This window comes from Oncorhynchus nerka, linkage group LG19 (assembly GCF_034236695.1).
Source record: "Oncorhynchus nerka isolate Pitt River linkage group LG19, Oner_Uvic_2.0, whole genome shotgun sequence".
Taxonomy (NCBI): Eukaryota; Metazoa; Chordata; class Actinopteri; order Salmoniformes; family Salmonidae; genus Oncorhynchus; species Oncorhynchus nerka.
In genome coordinates, this window is record NC_088414.1 from 30,282,543 (window position 1) to 30,292,352 (window position 9,810).

Sequence of the window (9,810 nt, forward strand, 5' to 3'; positions counted from 1 at the left end):
CCAGCAGCATTGCAGTTCTTGACACAAACTGCTGCACCTGGCACATACTACTATAACCCATTCAAAGACACTTCAATCTTCTCTCTTGCCCAATCACCCTCTGAATGGCACACATACACAATCCATGTTTTGTTTTCCAAGATGGCGTAGCAGTCAGATGTCTATTTGTCTTGTACCATCCTGTGTATATATCATTTTTCTTTGTATATATTTTTAATCTCAATTTCAATCTACGAACTGAACATGCTCTTCTGCAACCCTCCTCACCCAATGTGGTTTGGATCTGCTATTTTTCTTACACTTTCTCAGAATCTAGCCAGCTAATTAGCTAGTAGTCAATTAGTCACTGCTAGAGGTCATCACCGTTAACTCGGACAATTCCTGCCAGTCTGCACAGCGCAATATCAACCCAGAGCATATCGGACTGCTTTCTCTACCACATCTCTGGATTCCTACCGCAAGCTCTGAACCTTTACACCGGATCATCACAGCTAGCTAGCTGCTATCCGAGTGGCTTCTCCTGGCTAACGTCTCTGTCCCGAATCAAGCACCAGTTTGCCTGGAGCTAGGCCCATCTCCCAGCTAGCCGAAGAGGTCCTTCAGCCAATTCTTGAACTACAATACCTATTTTGCCAATTGGCCTGGACCCTTTTACTGCCAACACGGAGCCCCGCCGATCCATCACGACTGATCTACCGACGTAGCTGTCCGAGGGGGTCTCAACAGGCTATTCTGTTGCGATGTTGCCGAAGAACCATCTACTAGCCCCGGCCAGCTAGCTTTTCTGAACGCTGTGTCCCCTGCTCGCCTAGCGTAGTAGTGACTACAGAACATCAACCTGACTCATCTATTGCTGCTCTTTTGACCCTATGATCACTCGGCTACACAGCTGATGCCCCCTGGACTGTTTCAATGACACAGTACCTAATTTTATTTACCTGTTGGCCTCAAACTCAGGTTCTGTATGTACCTCACTAACCCGCTCTGCCTATTCATCGCCATTTACCCGTTGTTGTCTTAGATCTTCTGATCAACACCTGTGTTTGCTTTATGCCTAATGTCTAATGTCTATGCCTTGTCTACTGCTGTCTTGGCTAGTTCTTACTGTTTTATTTCACTGTAGAGCCCTCAGTCCTGCTCAAAATGCCTTCGCTCTTTTTGTCCCACCCCACACACATGCGCAGACCTCACCTGGCTTAACTGGTGCCTCCAGAGACGAAACCTCTCTCATCGTCACTCAATGCCTAGGTTTACGTCCACTGTACTTGCATCCTACCATACTATTATCTGTATATTATGCCCTGAATATATTCTACCATGCCCAGAAATCTTTTATTCTCTGTCCCCAATGCACTAGACGACCAGTTCTTATAGCCTTTAGCCGTACGCTTATCCTCTGTTCCTCTCCTCTGGTGTTGTAGAGGTGAACCCAGGCCCTGTAGCCCCCAGTTCCACTCCTATTACCCAGGTGCTATCTTTTGTTGACTTCTGTAACTGTAAAAGCCTTTGTTTCATGCATGTTAACATCCAAAGCCTCCTCCCTACGTGTTTTTAATTCACTGCTTTAGCAAATTCCGCCAACCCGGATGTCCTAGCCATGTCTGAATCCTGGCTTAGGGAGGCCACCAGAAATTCAGAAATTTCCATCTCCAACTACAACATTTTCCGCCAAGATAGAACTGCCAAAGGGGGTGGAGTTGCAATCTACTACAGAGACAGCCTGCAGAGTTCTGTCTTGCTATCCAGGTATGTGCCCAAACAGTTTGAGCTTCTACTTTTAAAAACCCACCTCTCCAGAAATAAGTCTCTCACTGTTGCCGTCTGTTATAGACCCCCCCTCAGCCCCCAGCTGTGCCCTGGACACCATATGTGAATGAATTGCCACTGATTTATCTTCAGAGTTTGTACTGCTAGGTGACCTAAACTGGGATATGCTTAACACCCCGGCCGTCCTACAATCTAAGCTAGATACCCTCATTCTCACACATATTATCAAGGAACCTACCGGGCACAACCCTAAATCCGTAAACACGGACACGCTCATAGATATCATCCTGACCAACCTGCCCTCTAAATACACCTCTGCTGTCTTCAACCAGGATCTCAGCGATCACTGCCTCATTGCCTGCGTCCGTAATGGGTCCACGGTCAAACGACCACTCCTCATCACTGTCAAACTCTCCCTAAAACACTTCAGCGAGCAGGCCTTTCTAATCGACCTGGCCCGGCTCTCCTGGAAGGATATTGACCTCATTCCGTCAGTAAAGGTTGCCTGGTTATTCTTTAAGTGCTTTCCTCACCATCTTAAATAAGCATGCCCCGTTCAAAAAATGTAGAACTAAGAACAGATACTGCACTTGGTTCACTCCAGACCTGACTGCCCTTGACCAGCACAAAAACATCCTGTGCCGTACTGCATTAGCATCGAATAGCCCCCCGCGATATGCAGCTTTTCAGGGATGTTAGGAACCAATATACACAGACAGTTAGGAAAGCAAAGGCTAGCTTTTTCAAACATAAATTTGCATCCTGTAGCACAAACTCCAAAAAGTTCTAAGACACTGTAAAGTCCATGGAGAATAAGAGCAGCACCTCCCAGCTGCCCACCGCACTGAGGCTAGGAAACACTGTCACCACCAATAAATCTATGATAATCGAGAATTTCATTAAGCATTTTTCTACGGCTGGCATTGCTTTCCACCTGGCTACCCCTACCCTGGTCAACAGCTCTGCACCCCCCCACAGCAACTTGCCCAAGCCTTCCCCATTTCTCCTTCACCCAAATCCAGATAGCTGATGTTCTGAAAGAGCTGCACAATCTGGACCCCTGTCAAATCAGCTGGGCTAGACAATCTGGACCGTCTCTTTCTAAAATGATCCGCTGCAATTGTTGCAACGGCTCTTTCTTTCATATCGTCTGAGATCCCTAAAGATTGGAAAGCTGATGCGGTCAACCCCTCTTCAAAGGGGGAGACACTCTAGACCCAAACTGTTAGACCTATATCCATCCTGCCCTGCCTTTCTAAAGTCTTGAAAGCCAAGTTAACAAACAGATCACCGACCATTTCGAATCTCACCGTACCTTCTCCGCTGTGCTATCTGGTTTCCTAGCTGGTCATTGGTTCATCGCAGCCACGCTCAAGGTCCTAAACAATATCATAACTGCCATAAATAAAAGACAATACTGTGGAGCCGTCTTTATCGACCTGGCCAAGGCTTTCAACTCTGTCAATCACCGTATTCTTATCGGCAGACTCAACAGCCTTGGTTTCTCAAATGACTGCCCCGTCTGGTTCACCAACTACTTATCAGATAGAGTTTAGTGTGTCAAATCGGCGGGCCTGTTGTCTGCACCTCTGGCAGTCTCTATGGGGGTGCCACAGGGTTCAATTTTCGGGCTGACTCTTTTCTCTGTATACATTAATGATGTCGCTCTTGCTGGTGGTGATTCTCTGATCCACCTCTACACAGACAACACCATTCTGTATACTTCTGGCCCTTCTTTGGACACTGTGTTAACAAACATCCAGATGAGCTTCAATGCCATACAACACTCCTTCTGTGGCCTCCAACTGCTCTTAAATTAAACTAAAACCAAATGCATTGTAACGGTTTTCTAGGTGTGAAGGAGAGTCGGACCAAAATGCAGCGTGTAGATTGCGATCCATGTTTAATGAGCAACGTTAACACGAATTAACACAAACACTACAAAACAAAGAACGTAAATAACGAAACGAAAACCGAAACAGCCTATACTTGTGAAAACTAACAAAGAATGGAACAAGGACAATCACCCACGACAAACTCAAAGAATATGGCTGCCTAAATATGGTTCCCAATCAGAGACAACGATAAACACCTGCCTCTGATTGAGAACCACTCCAGACAACCATAGACTTTGCTAGATACCCCACTAAGCTACAATCCCAATACCAACACCAAAACCCCAAGACAAAACACACCACAATACAAAAACCCCATGCCACACCCTGGCCTGACCCAATACATGAAGATAAACACAAAATACTTCGACCAGGGCGTGACATGCATGCTCTTTAACCGATCGCTGCCAGCGCCCGCCCGTCTGGCGTCACTACTCTGGATGGTTGTGAATATGTGGACAACTACAAATACCTAGGTGTCTGGTTAGACTGTAAACTATCCTTCCAGACTCACATTAAGCATCTCCAATCCAAAATTAAATCTAGAATCGGCTTCCTATTTCGCAACAAAGCCTCCTTCACTCATGCTGCCAAACATACCCTTGTAAAATTGACTATCCTACCGATCCTTGACTTCGGCCATGTCATTTACAAAATATCCTCCAACACTCTACTCAGACTGCATCCAATTTGCTATGATAGTGCCATCTGTTTTGTCACCAACGCCCCATATACTACCCATCACTGCGACCTGTATGCTCTTGTTGGCTGGCCCTCGCTACATATTCGTCGCCAAACCCACTGTCTCCAGGTCATCTATAAGTCTTTGTTAGGTATCCACCTTATCTCAGCTCACTGGTCACCATAGCAGCACGCACCCGTAGCACGCGCTCCAGCAGGTTTATTTTACTGGTCATCCCCGAAGCCTTCCTTGGCCGCCTTTTCTTCCAGGTCTCTGCTGCCAATGACTGGAACGAATTGCAAAAATCACTGAAGCTTCAGTGTTATATCTCCCTCTCTAGCTTTAAGCATTAGCTGTCAGAGCAGCTTACTGATCATTGCACTTGTACACAGCCCATCTGTAAATAGCCCACCCAACTACCTCATCCCCATATTGTTTTGTTTTTGCTCCTTTGCAACCAGTATCTCTACTTGCACATTCATCTTCTGCACATCTATCACTCCAGTGTTTTAATTGCTCAATTGTAATTATTTCACCACTATGGCCTATTTATTGCCTTACCTCCCTGATCTTACTACATTTGCACACACTGTGTATAGATTTTTCTGTTGTGTTATTGACTGTACATTTGTTTATCCCATGTGTAACTGTGTTTTTTTTTTGTCGCGCTGCTTTTCTTTATCTTGGCCAGGTCCCAGTTGTAAATTAGAACTTGTTCTCAACTGGCCTACCTGGTTAAATAAAAATAAAAAATGTCTCAAGGCTTAATCCTTCTTTAACCTGTCTCCTCTTCATCTACACTGATTGAAGTGGATTTAATAAGTGATAACAAGGGATCATAGCTTTCACCTGGGTTCATCTATTCAGTCTATGTCATAGAAAGAGCAGGTGTTCTTAAGTTTGTATACTCAGTGTATGTGGTTCTCTAATTCTCACACAAATGTTTCAGATGGACCACATATATATTTAGTTATTGGATGGTTCTCCCATTGATCGGGTTCCCTCCTATAAATATCTGGGCTTTTGGATTGACTAAGATTTAAAGGATATGGATGACCTAGTTAAAAAGCTAAGCTTTAAAAGTGAGCTTCTGTGTGGGCTTCTGTTTTAGAAATAGATCTGGCCTGTCCCTAAATAGCAGGAACCAGATTGTACAATACATTCCATGCCTTTTCTTGACTATGGGGAAACCATTTACCAGAATGTAAGACTACTCTTAAATCTTTGGTATGCTGTGGGTGAGGTGGTAGAATAAATATTACACCACCACAGTTCTTTTACATGTTTGTTTTATGATAAGTTCTTTCCGGTATGATTGTTCTCCCTGTTGTGAAGGTTTGGAGTCCCTGGGTGGCATGGAGCCCAACTGGTGTAGGATAGGAGTTGCTGAGAGGACCAGATGGTTTATAATAATGCTTTGCTCTGCTTTACCCTGTTTTCCATGACCAAAGTTTTATCCTATATCTTACATGTCAATAAAGTTGTATCTGTTATGGGTGTCAAAAGGGGGAGACGAAAGCATATATCACTTGTTGATTTTTTTATTTCTTTTTAACTTGTTTGATTTTTATTTTCTGTTTTTCTGTAAAAAATGTATAATAATAATGTTTTATTAATAATAAATTAAATGCTATTAACATATTACTATGTTGGGACCGCTGAAATAAAGGATAATGAGTGACACCTAGGGGGTGTCAAAGGGGGACTTAAATTTAACACCATTTTCTTTTATTCGGTTTTTAAATGAGCTGTTCTCTTTTGACATGAGGGTTTTAAGTTCCTAGGTGGCTGGTAGCCAATCTAGTACATAGTGGGATCGAATGGAGGACATGAAGGTATTTTAAACTTTGTAACTGTTATATGATTCATTGCTGAATTTTTATTCACACCCTTGGGGGATTGTGGGATTCTGTGTTTTACATTATAGCCATTACCATATATATGATTAAATATTATCTGATGTTGGCTCTGTGAGGTATCTGCATTTGTGCACTTGAGCATCATCATGAGATGAAACAACTGCTTGCTACATCTACTTGCCTGTTTGTGTGTGTGACAAGAACTGAGTAACATGGTGTGACCTGCATGTTGCAAAACTGTAGATAACAGCCCAGCAGATGCTTTGTACTTGTGTTTGTATGTGACAATATTGAGCACATGGTGTTACTTGCTGTATCCTACAAAGTTGTGGTTAATCAGGTATAGGGAGGGGTGGTCATCACGAGGTTTAACTGAGATGGAAAAATACTGAACAACACAATAGCAGGAACTGAGCAACTGTTATAACTAGTCTGCGATACCAGAACAGTAAGAATCTATACATCGACGGAGGGAGGACTCCAAGAAGCGCCAAGAGGCGGGAACCAGCCTGAGCGCCTGCGATAGGCTGAGCAAGTCTAAACCACGCTCAGCCTCTACCGTGATAGGCCAACAGACGGGTTGGAACTATGTCTATCTCAGTATAAGAACACTGTTTACATACATCCTGTCAGTTCCCTGTTCTGCCCTGCGTGGTATTATAGTGAGCCCGTATATACGAAAGTTGCATTTGCCATTTATTGCTTAGCTAATAAATTGTATTGTAGACTCATTGTTATATTTATCCTGATACCAGATTCGAATTTACGCAACTCGAACAGTACGTATTAATTTGTTGATGTCCATGTCACGAATAACAATTCTTTATTATATGTTGAACATTTGCTAAATGTGATATATGTTACGAATTTGCAAAACATATGAATTCTAGCTAGGTGGCAAACATTAGCTAGCTGGCTAACATTGGCTAGGCTAGGGGTTAAGTTTAAGGGGCGGCAGGTAGCCTAGTGGTTAGAGTGTTGGTCCAGTAACTGAAAGTTAATAGCCTATTGTCCGTAACCTAGGCTATAGACTATTGTCCGTAACCTAGGCTATAGCCTATTGTCCGTAACCTAGACTATAGCCTATTGTCCGTAACCTAGGCTATAGCCTATTGTCCGTAGCCTAACCTAGGCTATAACCTATTGCGCACGGGAACAACTGGAAGGGAGGCGCCAGAGTTGTGTAGCCGAAGAAGTTAAATATTATCTAGTTCTTAGGCCACTCATTAGCTAAATAGTAGGTCTATAAATATTTACCTGTCAAAGTGCAAGGAAACAAAGTGAACATATTATGAAATGGCAGATCTGTGCATTCCTCCAGGCTGCACTCTGCAGTCCCACTATTGATTAGTCCTATGTTTTTAGACAACATTATTCTAACTATAGGCTTCCACAACACAGTGCAATGAGGAATGTATCATTGTTATCTAGTGAGTAGGCCTACACTATTATTGGCCAGGGCTGTAAACTGCAGTGACGTGAGCTAAAACGTCCTGCTTGGAATGCTTCATGCTGAAATCACTTGCTCCTTTCAAACTCACAGCCAGTTCTTTTGGTTTCCGTATTTTACATTCAGCAAGCAAGAGAAAGCTGGAATCTCTCCTAGATAGGCGGTAGGCTAGTAGTAGAAAATGAAATGCTTGAAATAAGAAGTGTACAACAAGCTATTGTAGGCCTAGTCTAGACACCAAGAGCTGAAGAGTAATTATTAGGAATAATACTGCATTGAATAGCGTGTATATATATATATATTGCCTACCCAAAGAATTTACACAGTGAAATATTTTTGAATCAGATTATGAAATGACAGGATAAACATATCGCTTGAAAAGGAGGAGAACAACTCATACAGATAGTCCAGTCATCCGCATGGACTGTTGTCCTCCCCATTAGGTAGCAGCATCTCCTCCAACGACCCCATTTCATCCATTCACTTTTCTGCTTTAAGGAACCATCTCCTTTCCACTCCGAAATTCAATTGAACTTTTCTAAACTCTCTTCAGTGTACAGAGACAGCAAATATATCCTTAAATTGTTGTGAAGATAACTTTTTTCACAAGCTGTGGTCCTTGTGTAATTGTGCAATGCCATACTTGTTGTTTAATGGTGCTGTCAAGACAACTGGGAACTCTGGGGGCAAGATCAAATCATGACATCAGTGATCTTCAGGTTGGAAAATTGGCGCTCTAGAAAGATGCCTGATTTTCTGACTTGGAATTCCAAGTTATACGACAATTCAAAACTATTTTTGCCAGTCGGTGGTCATTTTTTCCTGAGTTCTCAGTTGTCTTGAACGCCATGATGTCAGAGTTCTGAGTTCCCAGTTGTTTTGAATGCAGCAATAAACGAAACATTTTTTCTACCACTGTAGTGCGTTAGCTCCCTACCGCAACACTACAAGCCTATTTGATTCGTCACATACTCTAAACACCCATGTTCTGGATAAGCCAAGCACAAAGAGGGACTAATGGAACAGTCAATGGAAAGGGGAAAGCGAAATGTCCATGAGGCCGGGCTCAGCGAGGGAATGAGAAAGAGAGACCAGGGTCATGCATCAAAGTTACAGTCAAATTCAATTAGCAAATTCGATTATAAATTACATGAACCCACCCTGGACTAAACCTTCTTTTGAGTATTTGTTAGTGCTGAGCGATTAACCGAAATGTCGTTATTTTGGGGGTTTTAAACAACTAATTAACCGACATCAGTTAATTATTTGAATACCATTTAGTTCATTTTTTTCTTCTGTGAGCTCAATGTGCATCTATTCATTGCAGTTTCTCAATGGATAAAGCCCAAACTGTGTGATGTAGTAGGGAGTTGTAGCTTCCAACAGGTCAATATTGTACGTTGTTTAGCGAAGAAAACATGGTCATTAACTAGATTGACCATAATCCATTGCGCGCCTACTTGTCCAGAGACAGAGAGAACTCGCAATCGAGAGGGATAGAGAAAAGTTGCTTCGCGGTATATCTCTACCTGACAATACATGATCTAAGTGATTGATAGTTGGTATTCAGCAGTCATAAAAGCCTTATTTACTTTGAAGAACAACTAAAATAGTGGTTTTGTCAGACAGCATAGACAGCAGCTCTATGGGGATGAGATGATAACTTGGAATGAAATAATAAAGTCAGTAATATACACATCTGAAATATTTGATTAAAGTAAAGTAATGTGAATAAATGATGGTTAATAAACAATAAGCCGCCATGGGCAGTCACGGCCACATGGGACTTGTATTAGGCCTAATTGTTTTATTCTGTGTTGTTACAGCATTCAACCCAGATGATGCATAGCACGTCTAATGTCCGAAAAAAGTCGAAAACTGTGATTATTTTTTAAGTAATCCAACTGATACCGAACAGACCTCATAAAGCGCTAATGGCTCAGCACTAATATTTGTATTGTGCTGTATTTGACTTGATTTTTGTATTTTGTCTATGAAATTGTATATGCAGTGCTCCCTTGTGAAAGAGACCCTGGTCTCAATGGTGACTCCCTGCTTAAATAAAGGCCAAATATGACCATGACCATGATGCTTCTTCATTGTGGTTAATGATTGAGCGTAACACTTGTTATCTTTACTCTTTGCTCACATCCTCTG